This window comes from Oncorhynchus kisutch, unplaced genomic scaffold (assembly GCF_002021735.2).
Source record: "Oncorhynchus kisutch isolate 150728-3 unplaced genomic scaffold, Okis_V2 scaffold731, whole genome shotgun sequence".
Lineage (NCBI taxonomy): Eukaryota > Metazoa > Chordata > Actinopteri > Salmoniformes > Salmonidae > Oncorhynchus > Oncorhynchus kisutch.
In genome coordinates, this window is record NW_022262676.1 from 237,907 (window position 1) to 260,651 (window position 22,745).

General features: G+C 43.1%; 13 non-coding genes across 13 annotated transcripts; all 13 read right to left on the reverse strand.

Moving 5' to 3' along the window:
• Positions 1–397: 397 nt before the first annotated feature.
• On the reverse strand, positions 398–470 carry trnaf-gaa (transfer RNA phenylalanine (anticodon GAA)). Its single transcript has one exon. It is a non-coding gene; the product is annotated as a tRNA-Phe (tRNA).
• Positions 471–1,492: 1,022 nt separating this feature from the next.
• On the reverse strand, positions 1,493–1,565 carry trnaf-gaa (transfer RNA phenylalanine (anticodon GAA)). The gene has a single exon. It is a non-coding gene; the product is annotated as a tRNA-Phe (tRNA).
• Positions 1,566–2,166: 601 nt separating this feature from the next.
• trnaf-gaa (transfer RNA phenylalanine (anticodon GAA)) lies at positions 2,167–2,239 on the reverse strand. The gene has a single exon. It is a non-coding gene; the product is annotated as a tRNA-Phe (tRNA).
• A 590-nt stretch (positions 2,240–2,829) lies between these two features.
• Positions 2,830–2,902, reverse strand: trnaf-gaa (transfer RNA phenylalanine (anticodon GAA)). The gene has a single exon. It is a non-coding gene; the product is annotated as a tRNA-Phe (tRNA).
• Positions 2,903–3,503: 601 nt separating this feature from the next.
• On the reverse strand, positions 3,504–3,576 carry trnaf-gaa (transfer RNA phenylalanine (anticodon GAA)). The gene has a single exon. It is a non-coding gene; the product is annotated as a tRNA-Phe (tRNA).
• A 590-nt stretch (positions 3,577–4,166) lies between these two features.
• trnaf-gaa (transfer RNA phenylalanine (anticodon GAA)) lies at positions 4,167–4,239 on the reverse strand. The gene has a single exon. It is a non-coding gene; the product is annotated as a tRNA-Phe (tRNA).
• Positions 4,240–5,274: 1,035 nt separating this feature from the next.
• trnaf-gaa (transfer RNA phenylalanine (anticodon GAA)) lies at positions 5,275–5,347 on the reverse strand. Its single transcript has one exon. It is a non-coding gene; the product is annotated as a tRNA-Phe (tRNA).
• A 1,035-nt stretch (positions 5,348–6,382) lies between these two features.
• Positions 6,383–6,455, reverse strand: trnaf-gaa (transfer RNA phenylalanine (anticodon GAA)). Its single transcript has one exon. It is a non-coding gene; the product is annotated as a tRNA-Phe (tRNA).
• Positions 6,456–7,490: 1,035 nt separating this feature from the next.
• trnaf-gaa (transfer RNA phenylalanine (anticodon GAA)) lies at positions 7,491–7,563 on the reverse strand. Its single transcript has one exon. It is a non-coding gene; the product is annotated as a tRNA-Phe (tRNA).
• Positions 7,564–11,015: 3,452 nt separating this feature from the next.
• Positions 11,016–11,088, reverse strand: trnaf-gaa (transfer RNA phenylalanine (anticodon GAA)). The gene has a single exon. It is a non-coding gene; the product is annotated as a tRNA-Phe (tRNA).
• A 1,684-nt stretch (positions 11,089–12,772) lies between these two features.
• On the reverse strand, positions 12,773–12,845 carry trnaf-gaa (transfer RNA phenylalanine (anticodon GAA)). The gene has a single exon. It is a non-coding gene; the product is annotated as a tRNA-Phe (tRNA).
• A 6,334-nt stretch (positions 12,846–19,179) lies between these two features.
• On the reverse strand, positions 19,180–19,252 carry trnaf-gaa (transfer RNA phenylalanine (anticodon GAA)). The gene has a single exon. It is a non-coding gene; the product is annotated as a tRNA-Phe (tRNA).
• Positions 19,253–19,853: 601 nt separating this feature from the next.
• trnaf-gaa (transfer RNA phenylalanine (anticodon GAA)) lies at positions 19,854–19,926 on the reverse strand. Its single transcript has one exon. It is a non-coding gene; the product is annotated as a tRNA-Phe (tRNA).
• Positions 19,927–22,745: the final 2,819 nt, after the last annotated feature.

The window sequence follows — 22,745 nt, forward strand, 5'->3', positions numbered from 1 at the left end:
CTGGCGCCTAAACTAACAAATCAACCAACAGCATAGATTGACAAGACTGGACCCTCTTGGTTGCTTCTTGAGGAAATTCCAAACGGCTGGGGAATTAGCTCAAATTCTTTGCATCCCTGAGGTAGTTGGATCGATGCCCGCATTCTCCAAAAGCACATTATTTTATGGATCCAAGAAAACTCCAGTTCACACTTCATGCAGCCTTGTCTTACGACAACCTACTGTCATGTAACAATGACAAGCAACTTTCCTGTAACACTGATGTCAAAATGTCAGATGAAAAAGCAAGATATTACTTACTTTAAGAGGAGCAGCGTAGCACACACCATTGAGGCCCACAAACAAAGCTGTGGATAGTTTCCTTGAAGCGAAAGCATAAAGAAAGAACACATACAGATGCCGAAACCAGGGATCGAACCAGGGACCTTTAGATCTTCAGTCTAACACTCTCCCAACTGAGCTATTTCGGCAATTCACTCAACTTAATTCTGTGGCACCCTTGACAATTCACATGCATGTGACTCATAATTTTGACACTCAAAATGTACATAATTGCCAGTATGGAGATCGAACCCATAACCTTGGCATTATTTGCACCACACTCTAACCAACTGAGCTAACCTTCCACTAGATATTGGGTGCAATTGTTGATATGCACCGAACCTCTGCAAGTGCTGGCGCCTAAACTAACAAATCAACCAACAGCATAGATTGACAAGACTGGACCATCTTGGTTGCTTCTTGAGGAAATTCCAAACGGCTGGGGAATTAGCTCAAATTCTTTGCATCCCTGAGGTAGTTGGATCGATGCCCGCATTCTCCAAAAGCACATTATTTTATGGATCCAAGAAAACTCCAGTTCACACTTCATGCAGCCTTGTCTTACGACAACCTACTGTCATGTAAACAATGACATGAAACTGTCATGTAAAAATGACAAGCAACTCTCATGTAACACTGATGTCAGATGACAGAGCAAGACATTACTTACTTTCAGAGAGCAGCGTATCACACACTCTAACCAACTGAGATAACCGTCCGCTGGCTACAGAGCACAATTGTTGAGATGAGCCTCTGCAAGTGCTGGAGCGCAAACTAACAAGTCCACCAACAGCATAGCCTGACAAGACTGGACACTCTTGGTTGCTCCTTGTGGCAATTTCAAACAGCTGGGAAATTTGATCAATTGGTATTGTTTTTGCTTAGCATGCTATAGGTAGTGGGATCGATTCCCGCATTCCCCCAAAACAATTTTTTTTGTGGGTCCAAGAAAGCTCCAGTTCACACTTCATGCAGCCTTGTCTTACGACAACCTACTGTCATGTAACAATGACAAGCAACTTTCCTGTAACACCGATGTCAAAATGTCAGATATAAAAGCAAGACATTACTTTCTTTCAGAAGAGCAGCGTAGCACACACCATTGAGGCCCACAGACAAAGCTGTGGATAGTTTCCTTGAAGCCAGAGCATAAAGAAAGAACACATACAGATGCCGAAACCAGGGATCGAACCAGGAACCTTTAGATCTTCAGTCTAACGCTCTCCCAACTGAGCTATTTCGGCAATTCACTCAACTTGATTCTGTAGCACCCTTGACAATTCACATGCATGTGATTCATAATTTTGACATTCAAAATGTACATAATTGCCAGTATGGGGATCGAACCCATAACCTTGGCATTATTTGCACCACACTCTAACCAACTGAGCTAACCTTCCACTAGTTATTGGGTGCAATTGTTGATATGCACCGAACCTCTGCAAGTGCTGGCGCCTAAACTAACAAATCAACCAACAGCATAGACTGACAAGACTGGACCCTCTTGGTTGCTTCCTGAGGAAATTCCAAACGGCTGGGGAATTAGCTCAAATTCTTTGCATCCCTGAGGTAGTTGGATCGATGCCTGCATTCTCCAAAAGCACATTATTTTATGGATCCAAGAAAACTCCAGTTCACACTTCATGCAGCCTTGTCTTACGACAACCTACTGTCATGTAACAATGACAAGCAACTTTCCTGTAACACTGATGTCAAAATGTCAGATGAAAAAGCAAGATATTACTTACTTTAAGAGGAGCAGCGTAGCACACACCATTGAGTCCCACAAACAAAGCTGTGGATAGTTTCCTTGAAGCCAAAGCATAAAGAAAGAACACATACAGATGCCGAAACCAGGGATCGAACCAGGGACCTTTAGATCTTCAGTCTAACGCTCTCCCAACTGAGCTATTTCGGCAATTCACTCAACTTAATTCTGTGGCACCCTTGACAATTCACATGCATGTGACTCATAATTTTGACACTCAAAATGTACATAATTGCCAGTATGGGGATCGAACCCATAACCTTGGCATTATTTGCACCACACTCTAACCAACTGAGCTAACCTTTGGGTGCAATTGTTGATGTGCACCGAACCTCTGCAAGTGCTGGCGCCTAAACTAACAAATCAACCAACAGCATAGATTGACAAGACTGGACCCTCTTGGTTGCTTCTTGAGGAAATTCCAAACGGCTGGGGAATTAGCTCAAATTCTTTGCATCCCTGAGGTAGTTGGATCGATGCCCGCATTCTCCAAAAGCACATTATTTTATGGATCCAAGAAAACTCCAGTTCACACTTCATGCAGCCTTGTCTTACGACAACCTACTGTCATGTAACAATGACAAGCAACTTTCCTGTAACACTGATGTCAAAATGTCAGATGAAAAAGCAAGACATTACTTACTTTAAGAGGAGCAGCGTAGCACACACCATTGAGGCCCACAAACAAAGCTGTGGATAGTTTCCTTGAAGCCAAAGCATAAAGAAAGAACACATACAGATGCCGAAACCAGGGATCGAACCAGGGACCTTTAGATCTTCAGTCTAACGCTCTACCAACTGAGCTATTTCGGCAATTCACTCAACTTAATTCTGTGGCACCCTTGACAATTCACATGCATGTGACTCATAATTTTGACACTCAAAATGTTCATAATTGCCAGTATGGGGATCGAACCCATAACCTTGGCATTATTTGCACCACACTCTAACAAACTGAGCTAACCTTCCACTAGTTATTGGGTGAAATTGTTGATATGCACCGAACCTCTGCAAGTGCTGGCGCCTAAACTAACAAATCAACCAACAGCATAGACTGACAAGACTGGACCCTCTTGGTTGCTTCCTGAGGAAATTCCAAACGGCTGGGGAATTAGCTCAAATTCTTTGCATCCCTGAGGTAGTTGGATCGATGCCTGCATTCTCCAAAAGCACATTATTTTATGGATCCAAGAAAACTCCAGTTCACACTTCATGCAGCCTTGTCTTACGACAACCTACTGTCATGTAACAATGACAAGCAACTTTCCTGTAACACTGATGTCAAAATGTCAGATGAAAAAGCAAGATATTACTTACTTTAAGAGGAGCAGCGTAGCACACACCATTGAGTCCCACAAACAAAGCTGTGGATAGTTTCCTTGAAGCCAAAGCATAAAGAAAGAACACATACAGATGCCGAAACCAGGGATCGAACCAGGGACCTTTAGATCTTCAGTCTAACGCTCTCCCAACTGAGCTATTTCGGCAATTCACTCAACTTAATTCTGTGGCACCCTTGACAATTCACATGCATGTGACTCATAATTTTGACACTCAAAATGTACATAATTGCCAGTATGGGGATCGAACCCATAACCTTGGCATTATTTGCACCACACTCTAACCAACTGAGCTAACCTTTGGGTGCAATTGTTGATGTGCACCGAACCTCTGCAAGTGCTGGCGCCTAAACTAACAAATCAACCAACAGCATAGATTGACAAGACTGGACCCTCTTGGTTGCTTCTTGAGGAAATTCCAAACGGCTGGGGAATTAGCTCAAATTCTTTGCATCCCTGAGGTAGTTGGATCGATGCCCGCATTCTCCAAAAGCACATTATTTTATGGATCCAAGAAAACTCCAGTTCACACTTCATGCAGCCTTGTCTTACGACAACCTACTGTCATGTAACAATGACAAGCAACTTTCCTGTAACACTGATGTCAAAATGTCAGATGAAAAAGCAAGACATTACTTACTTTAAGAGGAGCAGCGTAGCACACACCATTGAGGCCCACAAACAAAGCTGTGGATAGTTTCCTTGAAGCCAAAGCATAAAGAAAGAACACATACAGATGCCGAAACCAGGGATCGAACCAGGGACCTTTAGATCTTCAGTCTAACGCTCTACCAACTGAGCTATTTCGGCAATTCACTCAACTTAATTCTGTGGCACCCTTGACAATTCACATGCATGTGACTCATAATTTTGACACTCAAAATGTTCATAATTGCCAGTATGGGGATCGAACCCATAACCTTGGCATTATTTGCACCACACTCTAACAAACTGAGCTAACCTTCCACTAGTTATTGGGTGCAATTGTTGATATGCACCGAACCTCTGCAAGTGCTGGCGCCTAAACTAACAAATCAACCAACAGCATAGACTGACAAGACTGGACCCTCTTGGTTGCTTCCTGAGGAAATTCCAAACGGCTGGGGAATTAGCTCAAATTCTTTGCATCCCTGAGGTAGTTGGATCGATGCCTGCATTCTCCAAAAGCACATTATTTTATGGATCCAAGAAAACTCCAGTTCACACTTCATGCAGCCTTGTCTTACGACAACCTACTGTCATGTAAACAATGACATGAAACTGTCATGTAAAAATGACAAGCAACTCTCATGTAACACTGATGTCACAATGTCAGATGACAGAGCAAGACATTACTTACTTTCAGAGAGCAGCGTATCACACACTCTAACCAACTGAGCTAACCGTCCGCTGGCTACAGAGCACAATTGTTGAGATGCACCGTGCCTCTGCAAGTGCTGGAGCGCAAACTAACAAGTCCACCAACAGCATAGCCTGACAAGACTGGACACTCTTGGTTGCTCCTTGTGGCAATTCCAAACAGCTGGGGAATTTGTTCAATTGTTATTGTGTTTGCTTAGCATGCTATAGGTAGTGGGATCGGTGCCCGCATTCCCCAAAAACACATTTTTTTGTGGATCCAAGAAAGCTCCAGTTCACACTTCATGCAGCCTTGTCCTACGACAACCTACTGTCATGTAACAATGACAAGCAACTTTCCTGTAACACTGATGTCAAAATGTCAGATGAAAAAGCAAGACATTACTTACTTTCAGAGGAGCAGCGTAGCACACACCATTGAGGCCCACAAACAAAGCTGTGGATAGTTTCCTTGAAGCAAGAGCATAAAGAAAGAACACATAGAGATGCCGAAACCAGGGATCGAACCAGGGACCTTTAGATCTTCAGTCTAACGCTCTCCCAACTGAGCTATTTCGGCAATTCACTGAAATTAATTCTGTGGCACTCTTGACAATTCACATGCATGTGACTCATAATTTTGACACTCAAAATGTACATAATTGCCAGTATGGGGATTGAACCCATAACCTTAGCGTTATTTGCACCACTCTCTAACCAACTGAGCTAACCGTCAACTAGCTATTGGGTGCAATTGTTGATATGCACCGAACCTCTGCAAGTGCTGGTGCCTAAACTAACAAATCAACCAACAGCATAGCCTGACAAGACTGGATCCTCTTCGTTGCTTCTTGAGGAAATTCCAAACGCCTGGGGAATTAGCTCAAATTCTTTGCATCCCTGAGGTAGTGGGATCGATGCCTGCATTCTCCAAAAGCACATTGTTTTATGGATCCAAGAAAACTCCAGTTCACACTTCATGCAGCCTTGTCTTACGACAACCTACTGTCATGTAAACAATGACAAGAAACTGTCATGTAACAATGACAAGCAACTCTCATGTAACACTGATGTCACAATGTCAGATGACAAAGCAAGACATTACTTACTTTCAGAGAGCAGCGTATCACACACTCTAACCAAATGAGCTAACCGGCCGCTGGCTACAGAGCACAATTGTTGAGATGCACCGAGCCTCTGCAAGTGCTGGAGCGCAAACTAACAAGTCCACCAACAGCATAGCCTGACAAGAATGGACACTCTTGGGTGCTCCTTGTGGCAATTTCAAACAGCTGGGAAATTTGATCAATTGGTATTGTGTTTGCTTAGCATGCTATAGGTAGTGGGATCGATGCCCGCATTCCCCAAAAATATTTTTTTTTGTGGATCCAAGAAAGCTCCAGTTCACACTTCATGCAGCCTTGTCTTACAACAACCTACTGTCATGTAACAATGACAAGCAACTTTCCTGTAACACTGATGTCAAAATGTCAGATGAAAAAGCAAGACATTACTTACTTTCTGAGGAGCAGCGTAGCACATACCATTGAGGCCCACAAACAAAGCTGTGGATAGTTTCCTTGAAGCCAAAGCATAAAGAAAGAACACATACAGATGCCGAAACCAGGGATCGAACCAGGGACCTTTAGATCTTCAGTCTAACGCTCTCCCAACTGAGCTATTTCGGCAATTCACTCAACTTAATTCTGTGGCACCCTTGACAATTCACATGCATGTGACTCATAATTTTGACACTCAAAATGTACATAATTGCCAGTATGGGGTTCGAACCCATAACCTTGGCATTATTTGCACCACACTCTAACCAACTGAGCTAACCTTTCACTAGCTATTGGGTGCAATTGTTGATATGCACCGAACCTCTGCAAGTGCTGGCGCCTAAACTAACAAATCAACCAACAGCATAGACTGACAAGACTGGACCCTCTTGGTTGCTTCGGGAGGAAATTCCAAACGGCTGGGGAATTAGCTCAAATTCTTTGCATCCCTGAGGTAGTTGGATCAATGCCTGCATTCTCCAAAAGCACATTATTTTATGGATCCAAGAAAACTCCAGTTCACACTTCATGCAGCCTTGTCTTACGACAACCTACTGTCATGTAAACAATGACATTAAACTGTCATGTAAAAATGACAAGCAACTCTCATGTAACACTGATGTCACAATGTCAGATGACAAAGCAAGACATTACTTACTTTCAGAGAGCAGCGTATCACACACTCTAACCAACTGAGCTAACCGGCTGCTGGCTACAGAGCACAATTGTTGAGATGCACCGTGCATCTGCAAGTGCTGGAGCGCAAACTAACAAGTCCACCAACAGCATAGCCTGACAAGACTGGACACTCTTGGTTGCTCCTTGTGGCAATTCCAAACAGCTGGGGAATTTGTTCAATTGTTATTGTGTTTGCTTAGCATGCTATAGGTAGTGGGATCGGTGCCCGCATTCCCCAAAAACACATTTTTCTGTGGATCCAAGAAAGCTCCAGTTCACACTTCATGCAGCCTTGTCCTACGACAACCTACTGTCATGTAACAATGACAAGCAAATTTCCTGTAACACTGATGTCAAAATGTCAGATGAAAAAGCAATACATTACTTACTTTCAGAGGAGCAGCGTAGCACACACCATTGAGGCCCACAAACAAAGCTGTGGATAGTTTCCTTGAAGCAAGAGCATAAAGAAAGAACACATACAGATGCCGAAACCAGGGATCGAACCAGGGACCTTTAGATCTTCAGTCTAACGCTCTCCCAACTGAGCTATTTCGGCAATTCACTCACATTAATTCTGTGGCACTCTTGACAATTCACATGCATGTGACTCATAATTTTGACACTCAAAATGTACATAATTGCCAGTATGGGGATTGAACCCATAATCTTAGCGTTATTTGCACCACTCTCTAACGAACTGAGCTAACCGTCAACTAGCTATTGGGTGCAATTGTTGATATGCACCGAACCTCTGCAAGTGCTGGCGCCTAAACTAACAAATCAACCAACAGCATAGACTGACAAGACTGGACCCTCTTGGTTGCTTCTTGAGGAAATTCCAAACGGCTGGGGAATTAGCTCAAATTCTTTGCATCCCTGAGGTAGTTGGATCGATGCCTGCATTCTCCAAAAGCACATTATTTTATGGATCCAAGAAAACTCCAGTTCACACTTCATGCAGCCTTGTCTTACGACAACCTACTGTCATGTAACAATGACAAGCAACTTTCCTGTAACACTGATGTCAAAATGTCAGATGAAAAAGCAAGACATTACTTACTTTCAGAGGAGCAGCGTAGCACACACCATTGAGGCCCACAAACAAAGCGGTGGATAGTTTCCTTGAAGCCAAAGCATAAAGAAAGAACACATACAGATGCCGAAACCAGGGATCAAACCAGGGACCTTTAGATCTTCAGTCTAACGCTCTCCCAAATGAGCTATTTCTGCAATTCACCTAACTTAATTCTGTGGCACCCTTGACAATTCACATGCATGTGACTCTTAATTTTGACACTCAAAATGTACATAATTGCCAGTATGGGGATCGAACCCATAACCTTGGCATTATTTGCATCACACTCTAACCAACTGAGCTAACCTTCCACTAGATATTGGGTGCAATTGTTGATATGCACCGAACCTCTGCAAGTGCTGGCGCCTAAACTAACAAATCAACCAACAGCATCGACTGACAAGACTGGACCCTCTTGGTTGCTTCTTGAGGAAATTCCAAACGGCTGGGGAATTAGCTCAAATACTTTGCATCCCTGAGGTAGTTGGATCGATACCTGCATTCTCCAAAAGCACATTATTTTATGGATCCAAGAAAACTCCAGTTCACACTTCATGCAGCCTTGTCTTACGACAACCTACTGTCATGTAAACAATGACATGAAACTGCCATGTAAAAATGACAAGCAACTCTCATGTAACATGACAAAGCAAGACATTACTAACTTTCAGAGAGCAGCGTATCACACACTCTAACCAACTGAGCTAACCGGCCGCTGGCTACAGAGCACAATTGTTGAGATGAGCCTCTGCAAGTGCTGGAGCGCAAACTAACAAGTCCACCAACAGCATAGCCTGACAAGACTGGACACTCTTGGTTGCTCCTTGTGGCAATTTCAAACAGCTGGGAAATTTGATCAATTGGTATTGTTTTTGCTTAGCATGCTATAGGTAGTGGGATCGATTCCCGCATTCCCCCAAAACATTTTTTTTTGTGGGTCCAAGAAAGCTCCAGTTCACACTTCATGCAGCCTTGTCTTACGACAACCTACTGTCATGTAACAATGACAAGCAACTTTCCTGTAACACTGATGTCAAAATGTCAGATATAAAAGCAAGACATTACTTTCTTTCAGAAGAGCAGCGTAGCATACACCATTGAGGCCCACAAACAAAGCTGTGGATAGTTTCCTTGAAGCCAGAGCATAAAGAAAGAACACATACAGATGACGAAACCAGGGATCGAACCAGGGACCTTTAGATCTTCAGTCTAACGCTCTCCCAACTGAGCTATTTCAGCAATTCACTCAACTTAATTCTGTGGCACCCTTGACAATTCACATGCATGTGACTCATAATTTTGACACTCAAAATCTACATAATTGCCAGTATGGGGATCGAACCCATAACCTTGGCATTATTTGCACCACACTCTAACCAACTGAGCTAACCTTCCACTAGATATTGGGTGCAATTGTTGATATGCACCGAACCTCTGCAAGTGCTGGCGCCTAAACTAACAAATCAACCAACAGCATAGACTGACAAGACTGGACCCTCTTGGTTGCTTCTTGAGGAAATTCCAAACGGCTGGGGAATTAGCTCAAATTCTTTGCATCCCTGAGGTAGTTGGATCGATGCCTGCATTCTCCAAAAGCACATTATTTTATGGATCCAAGAAAACTCCAGTTCACACTTCATGCAGCCTTGTCTTACGACAACCTACTGTCATGTAACAATGACAAGCAACTTTCCTGTAACACTGATGTCAAAATGTCAGATGAAAAAGCAAGACATTACTTACTTTCAGAGGAGCAGCGTAGCACACACCATTGAGGCCCACAAACAAAGCGGTGGATAGTTTCCTTGAAGCCAAAGCATAAAGAAAGAACACATACAGATGCCGAAACCAGGGATCAAACCAGGGACCTTTAGATCTTCAGTCTAACGCTCTCCCAAATGAGCTATTTCTGCAATTCACTCAACTTAATTCTGTGGCACCCTTGACAATTCACATGCATGTGACTCATAATTTTGACACTCAAAATGTACATAATTGCCAGTATGGGGATCGAACCCATAACCTTGGCATTATTTGCATCACACTCTAACCAACTGAGCTAACCTTCCACTAGATATTGGGTGCAATTGTTGATATGCACCGAACCTCTGCAAGTGCTGGCGCCTAAACTAACAAATCAACCAACAGCATAGACTGACAAGACTGGACCCTCTTGGTTGCTTCTTGAGGAAATTCCAAACGGCTGGGGAATTAGCTCAAATACTTTGCATCCCTGAGGTAGTTGGATCGATACCTGCATTCTCCAAAAGCACATTATTTTATGGATCCAAGAAAACTCCAGTTCACACTTCATGCAGCCTTGTCTTACGACAACCTACTGTCATGTAAACAATGACATGAAACTGTCATGTAATAATGACAAGCAACTCTCATGTAACACTGATGTCACATGACAGAGAAGACATTACTACTTTCAGAGAGCAGCGTATCACACACTCTAACCAACTGAGCTAACCGTCCGCTGGCTACAGAGCACAATTGTTGAGATGAGCCTCTGCAAGTGCTGGAGCGCAAACTAACAAGTCCACCAACAGCATAGCCTGACAAGACTGGACACTCTTGGTTGCTCCTTGTGGCAATTTCAAACAGCTGGGAAATTTGATCAATTGGTATTGTTTTTGCTTAGCATGCTATAGGTAGTGGGATCGATTCCCGCATTCCCCCAAAACAATTTTTTTTGTGGGTCCAAGAAAGCTCCAGTTCACACTTCATGCAGCCTTGTCTTACGACAACCTACTGTCATGTAACAATGACAAGCAACTTTCCTGTAACACTGATGTCAAAATGTCAGATATAAAAGCAAGACATTACTTTCTTTCAGATGAGCAGCGTAGCACACACCATTGAGGCCCACAAACAAAGCTGTGGATAGTTTCCTTGAAGACGGAGCATAAAGATAGAACACATACAGATGCCGAAACCAGGGATCGAACCAGGGACCTTTAGATCTTCAGTCTAACGCTCTCCCAACTGAGCTATTTCGGCAATTCACTCAACTTATTTCTGTGGCACCCTTGACAATTCACATGCATGTGACTCATAATTTTGATACTCAAAATGTACATAATTGCCAGTATGGGGATCGAACCCATAACCTTGGCATTATTTGCACCACACTCTAACCAACTGAGCTAACCTTCCACTAGATATTGGGTGCAATTGTTGATATGCACCGAACCTCTGCAAGTGCTGGCGCCTAAACTAACAAATCAACCAACAGCATAGACTGACAAGACTGGACCCTCTTGGTTGCTTCTTGAGGAAATTCCAAACGGCTGGGGAATTAGCTCAAATTCTTTGCATCCGTGAGGTAGTTGGATCGATGCCTGCATTCTCCAAAAGCACATTATTTTATGGATCCAAGAAAACTCCAGTTCACACTTCATGCAGCCTTGTCTTACGACAACCTACTGTCATGTAAACAATGACATGAAACTGTCATGTAAAAATGACAAGCAACTCTCATGTAACATGACAAAGCAAGACATTACTAACTTTCAGAGAGCAGCGTATCACACACTCTAACCAACTGAGCTAACCGTCCGCTGGCTACAGAGCACAATTGTTGAGATGAGCCTCTGCAAGTGCTGGAGCGCAAACTAACAAGTCCACCAACAGCATAGCCTGACAAGACTGGACACTCTTGGTTGCTCCTTGTGGCAATTTCAAACAGCTGGGAAATTTGATCAATTGGTATTGTTTTTGCTTAGCATGCTATAGGTAGTGGGATCGATTCCCGCATTCCCCCCAAAAAAATTTTTTGTGGGTCCAAGAAAGCTCCAGTTCACACTTCATGCAGCCTTGTCTTACGACAACCTACTGTCATGTAACAATGACAAGCAACTTTCCTGTAACACCGATGTCAAAATGTCAGATATAAAAGCAAGACATTACTTTCTTTCAGAAGAGCAGCGTAGCACACACCATTGAGGCCCACAGACAAAGCTGTGGATAGTTTCCTTGAAGCCAGAGCATAAAGAAAGAACACATACAGATGCCGAAACCAGGGATCGAATTAGGGACCTTTAGATCTTCAGTCTAACGCTCTCCCAACTGAGCTTTTTCGGCAATTCACTCAACTTGATTCTGTAGCACCCTTGACAATTCACATGCATGTGATTGATCATTTTGACACTCAAAATGTACATAATTGCCAGTATGGGGATCGAACCCATAACCTTGGCATTATTTGCACCACACTCTAACCAACTGAGCTAACCTTCCACTAGTTATTGGGTGCAATTGTTGATATGCACCGAACCTCTGCAAGTGCTGGCGCCTAAACTAACAAATCAACCAACAGCATAGACTGACAAGACTGGACCCTCTTGGTTGCTTCTTGAGGAAATTCCAAACGGCTGGGGAATTAGCTCAAATTCTTTGCATCCCTGAGGTAGTTGGATCGATGCCTGCATTCTCCAAAAGCACATTATTTTATGGATCCAAGAAAACTCCAGTTCACACTTCATGCAGCCTTGTCTTACGACAACCTACTGTCATGTAACAATGACAAGCAACTTTCCTGTAACACTGATGTCAAAATGTCAGATGAAAAAGCAAGACATTACTTACTTTAAGAGGAGCAGCGTAGCACACACCATTGAGGCCCACAAACAAAGCTGTGGATAGTTTCCTTGAAGCCAAAGCATAAAGAAAGAACACATACAGATGCCGAAACCAGGGATCGAACCAGGGACCTTTAGATCTTCAGTCTAACGCTCTCCCAACTGAGCTATTTCGGCAATTCACTCAACTTAATTCTGTGGCACCCTTGACAATTCACAGGCATGTGACTCATAATTTTGAAACTCAAAATGTACATAATTGCCAGTATGGGGATCGAACCCATAACCTTGGCATTATTTGCACCACACTCTAACCAACTGAGCTAACCTTCCACTAGTTATTGGGTGCAATTGTTGATATGCACCGAACCTCTGCAAGTGCTGGCGCCTAAACTAACAAATCAACCAACAGCATAGACTGACAAGACTGGACCCTCTTGGTTGCTTCTTGAGGAAATTCCAAACGGCTGGGGAATTAGCTCAAATTCTTTGCATCCCTGAGGTAGTTGGATCGATGCCTGCATTCTCCAAAAGCACATTATTTTATGGATCCAAGAAAACTCCAGTTCACACTTCATGCAGCCTTGTCTTACGACAACCTACTGTCATGTAACAATGACAAGCAACTTTCCTGTAACACTGATGTCAAAATGTCAGATGAAAAAGCAAGACATTACTTACTTTAAGAGGAGCAGCGTAGCACACACCATTGAGGCTCACAAACAAAGCTGTGGATAGTTTCCTTGAAGCCAAAGCATAAAGAAAGAACACATACAGATGCCGAAACCAGGGATCAAGCCAGGGACCTTTAGATCTTCAGTCTAACGCTCTCCCAACTGAGCTATTTCAGCAATTCACTCAACTTAATTCTGTGGCACCCTTGACAATTCACATGCATGTGACTCATAATTTTGACACTCAAAATGTACATAATTGCCAGTATGGGGATCGAACCCATAACCTTGGCATTATTTTCACCACACTCTAACCAACTGAGCTAACCTTCCACTAGATATTGGGTGCAATTGTTGATTTGCACCGAACCTCTGCAAGTGCTGGCGCCTAAACTAACAAATCAACCAACAGCATAGACTGACAAGACTGGACCCTCTTGGTTGCTTCTTGAGGAAATTCCAAACGGCTGGGGAATTAGCTCAAATTCTTTGCATCCCTGAGGTAGTTGGATCGATGCCTGCATTCTCCAAAAGCACATTATTTTATGGATCCAAGAAAACTCCAGTTCACACTTCATGCAGCCTTGTCTTACGACAACCTACTGTCATGTAAACAATGACATGAAACTGTCATGTAAAAATGACAAGCAACTCTCATGTAACATGACAGAGCAAGACATGACTTACTTTCAGAGAGCAGCGTATCACACACTCTAACCAACTGAGCTAACCGTCCGCTGGCTACAGAGCACAATTGTTGAGATGAGCCTCTGCAAGTGCTGGAGCGCAAACTAACAAGTCCACCAACAGCATAGCCTGACAAGACTGGACACTCTTGGTTGCTCCTTGTGGCAATTTCAAACAGCTGGGAAATTTGATCAATTGGTATTGTTTTTGCTTAGCATGCTATAGGTAGTGGGATCGATTCCCGCATTCCCCCAAAACAATTTTTTTGGTGGGTCCAAGAAAGCTCCAGTTCACACTTCATGCAGCCTTGTCTTACGACAACCTACTGTCATGTAACAATGACAAGCAACTTTCCTGTAACACTGATGTCAAAATGTCAGATATAAAAGCAAGACATCACTTTCTTTGAGAAGAGCAGCGTAGCACACACCATTGAGGCCCACAGACAAAGCTGTGGATAGTTTCCTTGAAGCCAGAGCATAAAGAAAGAACACATACAGATGCCGAAACCAGGGATCGAATCAGGGACCTTTAGATCTTCAGTCTAACGCTCTCCCAACTGAGCTATTTCGGCAATTCACTCAACTTGATTCTGTAGCACCCTTGACAATTCACATGCATGTGATTGATAATTTTGACACTCAAAATGTACATAATTGCCAGTATGGGGATCGAACCCATAACCTTGGCATTATTTGCACCACACTCTAACCAACTGAGCTAACCTTCCACTAGTTATTGGGTGCAATTGTTGATATGCACCGAACCTCTGCAAGTGCTGGCGCCTAAACTAACAAATCAACCAACAGCATAGACTGACAAGACTGGACCCTCTTGGTTGCTTCTTGAGGAAATTCCAAACGGCTGGGGAATTAGCTCAAATTCTTTGCATCCCTGAGGTAGTTGGATCGATGCCTGCATTCTCCAAAAGCACATTATTTTATGGATCCAAGAAAACTCCAGTTCACACTTCATGCAGCCTTGTCTTACGACAACCTACTGTCATGTAACAATGACAAGCAACTTTCCTGTAACACTGATGTCAAAATGTCAGATGAAAAAGCAAGACATTACTTACTTTAAGAGGAGCAGCGTAGCACACACCATTGAGGCCCACAAACAAAGCTGTGGATAGTTTCCTTGAAGCCAAAGCATAAAGAAAGAACACATACAGATGCCGAAACCAGGGATCGAACCAGGGACCTTTAGATCTTCCGTCTAACGCTCTCCCAACTGAGCTATTTCGGCAATTCACTCAACTTAATTCTGTGGCACCCTTGACAATTCACATGCATGTGACTCATAATTTTGACACTCAAAATGTACATAATTGCCAGTATGGGGATCGAACCCATAACCTTGGCATTATTTGCACCACACTCTAACCAACTGAGCTAACCTTCCACTAGATATTGGGTGCAATTGTTGATATGCACCGAACCTCTGCAAGTGCTGGCGCCTAAACTAACAAATCAACCAACAGCATAGATTGACAAGACTGGACCCTCTTGGTTGCTTCTTGAGGAAATTCCAAACGGCTGGGGAATTAGCTCAAATTCTTTGCATCCCTGAGGTAGTTGGATCGATGCCCGCATTCTCCAAAAGCACATTATTTTATGGATCCAAGAAAACTCCAGTTCACACTTCATGCAGCCTTGTCTTACGACAACCTACTGTCATGTAAACAATGACATGAAACTGTCATGTAAAAATGACAAGCAACTCTCATGTAACACTGATGTCACAATGTCAGATGACAGAGCAAGACATTACTTACTTTCAGAGAGCAGCGTATCACACACTCTAACCAACTGAGCTAACCGTCCGCTGGCTACAGAGCACAATTGTTGAGATGAGCCTCTGCAAGTGCTGGAGCGCAAACTAACAAGTCCACCAACAGCATAGCCTGACAAGACTGGACACTCTTGGTTGCTCCTTGTGGCAATTTCAAACAGCTGGGAAATTTGATCAATTGGTATTGTTTTTGCTTAGCATGCTATAGGTAGTGGGATCGATTCCCGCATTCCCCCAAAACATTTTCTTTTGTGGGTCCAAGAAAGCTCCAGTTCACACTTCATGCAGCCTTGTCTTACGACAACCTACTGTCATGTAACAATGACAAGCAACTTTCCTGTAACACCGATGTCAAAATGTCAGATATAAAAGCAAGACATTACTTTCTATCAGAAGAGCAGCGTAGCACACACCATTGAGGCCCACAGACAAAGCTGTGGATAGTTTCCTTGAAGCCAGAGCATAAAGAAAGAACACATACAGATGCCGAAACCAGGGATCAAATCAGGGACCTTTAGATCTTCAGTCTAACGCTCTCCCAACTGAGCTATTTCGGCAATTCATTCAACTTGATTCTGTAGCACCCTTGACAATTCACATGCATGTGATTCATAATTTTGACACTCAAAATGTACATAATTGCCAGTATGGGGATCGAACCCATAACCTTGGCATTATTTGCACCACACTCTAACCAACTGAGCTAACCTTCCACTAGTTATTGGGTGCAATTGTTGATATGCACCGAACCTCTGCAAGTGCTGGCGCCTAAACTAACAAATCAACCAACAGCATAGACTGACAAGACTGGACCCTCTTGGTTGCTTCTTGAGGAAATTCCAAAGGGCTGGGGAATTAGCTCAAATTCTTTGCATCCCTGAGGTAGTTGGATCGATGCCTGCATTCTCCAAAAGCACATTATTTTATGGATCCAAGAAAACTCCAGTTCACACTTCATGCAGCCTTGTCTTACGACAACCTACTGTCATGTAAACAATGACATGAAACTGTCATGTAAAAATGACAAGCAACTCTCATGTAACACTGATGTCACAATGTCAGATGACAGAGCAAGACATTACTTACTTTCAGAGAGCAGCGTATCACACACTCTAACCAACTGAGCTAACCGTCCGCTGGCTACAGAGCACAATTGTTGAGATGAGCCTCTGCAAGTGCTGGAGCGCAAACTAACAAGTCCACCAACAGCATAGCCTGACAAGACTGGACACTCTTGGTTGCTCCTTGTGGCAATTTCAAACAGCTGGGAAATTTGATCAATTGGTATTGTTTTTGCTTAGCATGCTATAGGTAGTGGGATCGATTCCCGCATTCCCCCAAAACATTTTCTTTTGTGGGTCCAAGAAAGCTCCAGTTCACACTTCATGCAGCCTTGTCTTACGACAACCTACTGTCATGTAACAATGACAAGCAACTTTCCTGTAACACCGATGTCAAAATGTCAGATATAAAAGCAAGACATTACTTTCTATCAGAAGAGCAGCGTAGCACACACCATTGAGGCCCACAGACAAAGCTGTGGATAGTTTCCTTGAAGCCAGAGCATAAAGAAAGAACACATACAGATGCCGAAACCAGGGATCAAATCAGGGACCTTTAGATCTTCAGTCTAACGCTCTCCCAACTGAGCTATTTCGGCAATTCATTCAACTTGATTCTGTAGCACCCTTGACAATTCACATGCATGTGATTCATAATTTTGACACTCAAAATGTACATAATTGCCAGTATGGGGATCGAACCCATAACCTTGGCATTATTTGCACCACACTCTAACCAACTGAGCTAACCTTCCACTAGTTATTGGGTGCAATTGTTGATATGCACCGAACCTCTGCAAGTGCTGGCGCCTAAACTAACAAATCAACCAACAGCATAGACTGACAAGACTGGACCCTCTTGGTTGCTTCTTGAGGAAATTCCAAAGGGCTGGGGAATTAGCTCAAATTCTTTGCATCCCTGAGGTAGTTGGATCGATGCCTGCATTCTCCAAAAGCACATTATTTTATGGATCCAAGAAAACTCCAGTTCACACTTCATGCAGCCTTGTCTTACGACAACCTACTGTCATGTAAACAATGACATGAAACTGTCATGTAAAAATGACAAGCAACTCTCATGTAACACTGATGTCACATGACAGAGCAAAACATTACTTACTTTCAGAGAGCAGCGTATCACACACTCTAACCAACTGAGCTAACCGTCCGCTGGCTACAGAGCACAATTGTTGAGATGAGCCTCTGCAAGTGCTGGAGCGCAAACTAACAAGTCCACCAACAGCATAGCCTGACAAGACTTTACACTCTTGGTTGCTCCTTGTGGCAATTTCAAACAGCTGGGAAATTTGATCAATTGGTATTGTTTTTGCTTAGCATGCTATAGGTAGTGGGATCGATTCCCGCATTCCCCCAAAACAATTTTTTTTGTGGGTCCAAGAAAGCTCCAGTTCACACTTCATGCAGCCTTGTCTTACGACAACCTACTGTCATGTAACAATGACAAGCAACTTTCCTGTAACACCGATGTCAAAATGTCAGATATAAAAGCAAGACATTACTTTCTTTCAGAAGAGCAGCGTAGCACACACCATTGAGGCCCACAGACAAAGCTGTTGATAGTTTCCTTGAAGCCAGAGCATAAAGAAAGAACACATACAGATGCCAAAATCAGGGATCGAATCAGGGACCTTTAGATCTTCAGTCTAACGCTCTCCCAACTGAGCTATTTCGGGAATTCACTCAACTTGATTCTGTAGCACCCTTGACAATTCACATGCATGTGATTGATAATTTTGACACTCAAAATGTACATAATTGCCAGTATGGGGATCGAACCCATAACCTTGGCATTATTTGCACCACACTCTAACCAACTGAGCTAACCTTCCACTAGTTATTGGGTGCAATTGTTGATATGCACCGAACCTCTGCAAGTGCTGGCGCCTAAACTAACAAATCAACCAACAGCATAGACTGACAAGACTGGACCCTCTTGGTTGCTTCTTGAGGAAATTCCAAACGGCTGGGGAATTAGCTCAAATTCTTTCCATCCCTGAGGTAGTTGGATCGATGCCTGCATTCTCCAAAAGCACATTATTTTATGGATCCAAGAAAACTCCAGTTCACACTTCATGCAGCCTTGTCTTACGACAACCTACTGTCATGTAACAATGACAAGCAACTTTCCTGTAACACTGATGTCAAAATGTCAGATGAAAAAGCAAGACATTACTTACTTTAAGAGGAGCAGAGTAGCACACACCATTGAGGCCCACAAACAAAGCTGTGGATAGTTTCCTTGAAGCCAAAGCATAAAGAAAGAACACATACAGATGCCGAAACCAGGGATCGAACCAGGGACCTTTAGATCTTCAGTCTAACGCTCTCCCAACTGAGCTATTTCAGCAATTCACTCAACTTAATTCTGTGGCACCCTTGACAATTCACATGCATGTGACTCATAATTTTGACAGTCAAAATGTACATAATTACCAGTATGGGGATCAAACCCATAACATTGGCATTATTTGCACCACACTCTAACCAACTGAGCTAACCTTCCACTAGATATTGGGTGCAATTGTTGATATGCACCGAACCTCTGCAAGTGCTGGCGCCTAAACTAACAAATCAACCAACAGCATAGACTGACAAGACTGGACCCTCTTGGTTGCTTCTTGAGGAAATTCCAAACGGCTGGGGAATTAGCTCAAATTCTTTGCATCCCTGAGGTAGTTGGATCGATGCCTGCATTCTCCAAAAGCACATTATTTTATGGATCCAAGAAAACTCCAGTTCACACTTCATGCAGCCTTGTCTTACGACAACCTACTGTCATGTAACAATGACAAGCAACTTTCCTGTAACACTGATGTCAAAATGTCAGATGAAAAAGCAAGACATTACTTACTTTAAGAGGAGCAGCGTAGCACACACCATTGAGGCCCACAAACAAAGCTGTGGATAGTTTCCTTGAAGCCAAAGCATAAAGAAAGAACACATACAGATGCCGAAACCAGGGATCGAACCAGGGACCTTTAGATCTTCAGTCTAACGCTCTCCCAACTGAGCTATTTCAGCAATTCACTCAACTTGATTCTGTAGCACCCTTGACAATTCACATGCATGTGATTCATAATTTTGACACTCAAAATGTACATAATTGCCAGTATGGGGATCGAACCCTTAACCTTGGCATTATTTGCACCACACTCTAACCAACTGAGCTAACCTTCCACTAGTATTGGGTGCAATTGTTGATATGCACCGAACCTCTGCAAGTGCTGGCGCCTAAACTAACAAATCAACTAACAGCATAGACTGATAAGACTGGACCCTCTTGGTTGCTTCTTGAGGAAATTCCAAACGGCTGGGGAATTAGCTCAAATTCTTTGCATCCCTGAGGTAGTTGGATCGATGCCTGCATTCTCCAAAAGCACATTATTTTATGGATCCAAGAAAACTCCAGTTCACACTTCATGCAGCCTTGTCTTACGACAACCTACTGTCATGTAACAATGACAAGCAACTTTCCTGTAACACTGATGTCAAAATGTCAGATGAAAAAGCAAGACATTACTTACTTTAAGAGGAGCAGCGTAGCACACACCATTGAGGCCCATAAACAAAGCTGTGGATAGTTTCCTTGAAGCCAAAGCACAAAGAAAGAACACATACAGATGCCGAAACCAGGGATCGAATCAGGGACCTTTAGATCTTCAGTCTAACGCTCTCCCAACTGAGCTATTTCGGCAATTCACTCAACTTAATTCTGTGGCACCCTTGACAATTCACATACATGTGACTCATAATTTTGACACTCAAAATGTACATAATTGCCAGTATGGGGATCGAAAACCATAACCTTGGCATTATTTGCACCACACTCTAACCAACTGAGCTAACCTTCCACTAGATATTGGGTGCAATTGTTGATATGCACCGAACCTCTGCAAGTGCTGGCGCCTAAACTAACAAATCAACCAACAGCATAGACTGACAAGACTGGACCCTCTTGGTTGCTTCTTGAGGAAATTCCAAACGGCTGGGGAATTAGCTCAAATTCTTTGCATCCCTGAGGTAGTTGGATCGATGCCTGCATTCTCCAAAAGCACATTATTTTATGGATCCAAGAAAACTCCAGTTCACACTTCATGCAGCCTTGTCTTACGACAACCTACTGTCATGTAAACAATGACATGAAACTGTCATGTAAAAATGACAAGCAACTCTCATGTAACACTGATGTCGCAATGTCAGATGACAAAGCAAGACATTACTAACTTTCAGAGAGCAGCGTATCAGACACTCTAACCAACTGAGCTAACCGGCCGCTGGCTACAGAGCACAATTGTTGAGATGAGCCTCTGCAAGTGCTGGAGCGCAAACTAACAAGTCCACCAACAGCATAGCCTGACAAGACTGGACACTCTTGGTTGCTCCTTGTGGCAATTTCAAACAGCTGGGAAATTTGATCAATTGGTATTGTTTTTGCTTAGCATGCTATAGGTAGTGGGATCGATTCCCGCATTCCCCCAAAACAATTTTTTTTGTGGGTCCAAGAAAGCTCCAGTTCACACTTCATGCAGCCTTGTCTTACGACAACCTACTGTCATGTAACAATGACAAGCAACTTTCCTGTAACACTGATGTCAAAATGTCAGATGAAAAAGCAAGACATTACTGTCTTTCAGAAGAGCAGCGTAGCACACACCATTGAGGCCCACAGACAAAGCTGTGGATAGTTTCCTTGAAGCCAGAGCATAAAGAAAGAACACATACAGATGCAGAAACCAGGGATCGAACCAGGGACCTTTAGATCTTCAGTCTAACGCCCTCCCAACTGAGCTATTTCGGCAATTCACTCAACTTGATTCTGTAGCACCCTTGACAATTCACATGCATGTGAGTGATAATTTTGACACTCAAAATGTACATAATTGCCAGTATGGGGATCGAACCCATAACCTTGGCATTATTTGCACCACACTCTAACCAACTGAGCTAACCTTCCACTAGTTATTGGGTGCAATTGTTGATATGCACCGAACCTCTGCAAGTGCTGGCGCCTAAACTAACAAATCAACCAACAGCATAGACTGACAAGACTGGACCCTCTTGGTTGCTTCTTGAGGAAATTCCAAACGGCTGGGGAATTAGCTCAAATTCTTTGCATCCCTGAGGTAGTTGGATCGATGCCTGCATTCTCCAAAAGCACATTATTTTATGGATCCAAGAAAACTCCAGTTCACACTTCATGCAGCCTTGTCTTACGACAACCTACTGTCATGTAACAATGACAAGCAACTTTCCTGTAACACTGATGTCAAAATGTCAGATGAAAAAGCAAGACATTACTTACTTTAAGAGGAGCAGCGTAGCACACACCATTGAGGCCCACAAACAAAGCTGTGGATAGTTTCCTTGAAGCCAAAGCATAAAGAAAGAACACATACAGATGCCGAAACCAGGGATCGAACCAGGGACCTTTAAATCTTCAGTCTAACGCTCTCCGAACTGAGCTATTTCGGCAATTCACTCAACTTAATTCTGTGGCACCCTTGACAATTCACATGCATGTGACTCATAATTTTGACAGTCAAAATGTACATAATTGACAGTATGGGGATCGAACCCATAACCTTGGCATTATTTGCACCACACTCTAACCAACTGAGCTAACCTTCCACTAGATATTGGGTGCAATTGTTGATATGCACCGAACCTCTGCAAGTGCTGGCGCCTAAACTAACAAATCAACCAACAGCATAGACTGACAAGACTGGACCCTCTTGGTTGCTTCTTGAGGAAATTCCAAACGGCTGGGGAATTAGCTCAAATTCTTTGCATCCCTGAGGTAGTTGGATCGATGCCTGCATTCTCCAAAAGCACATTATTTT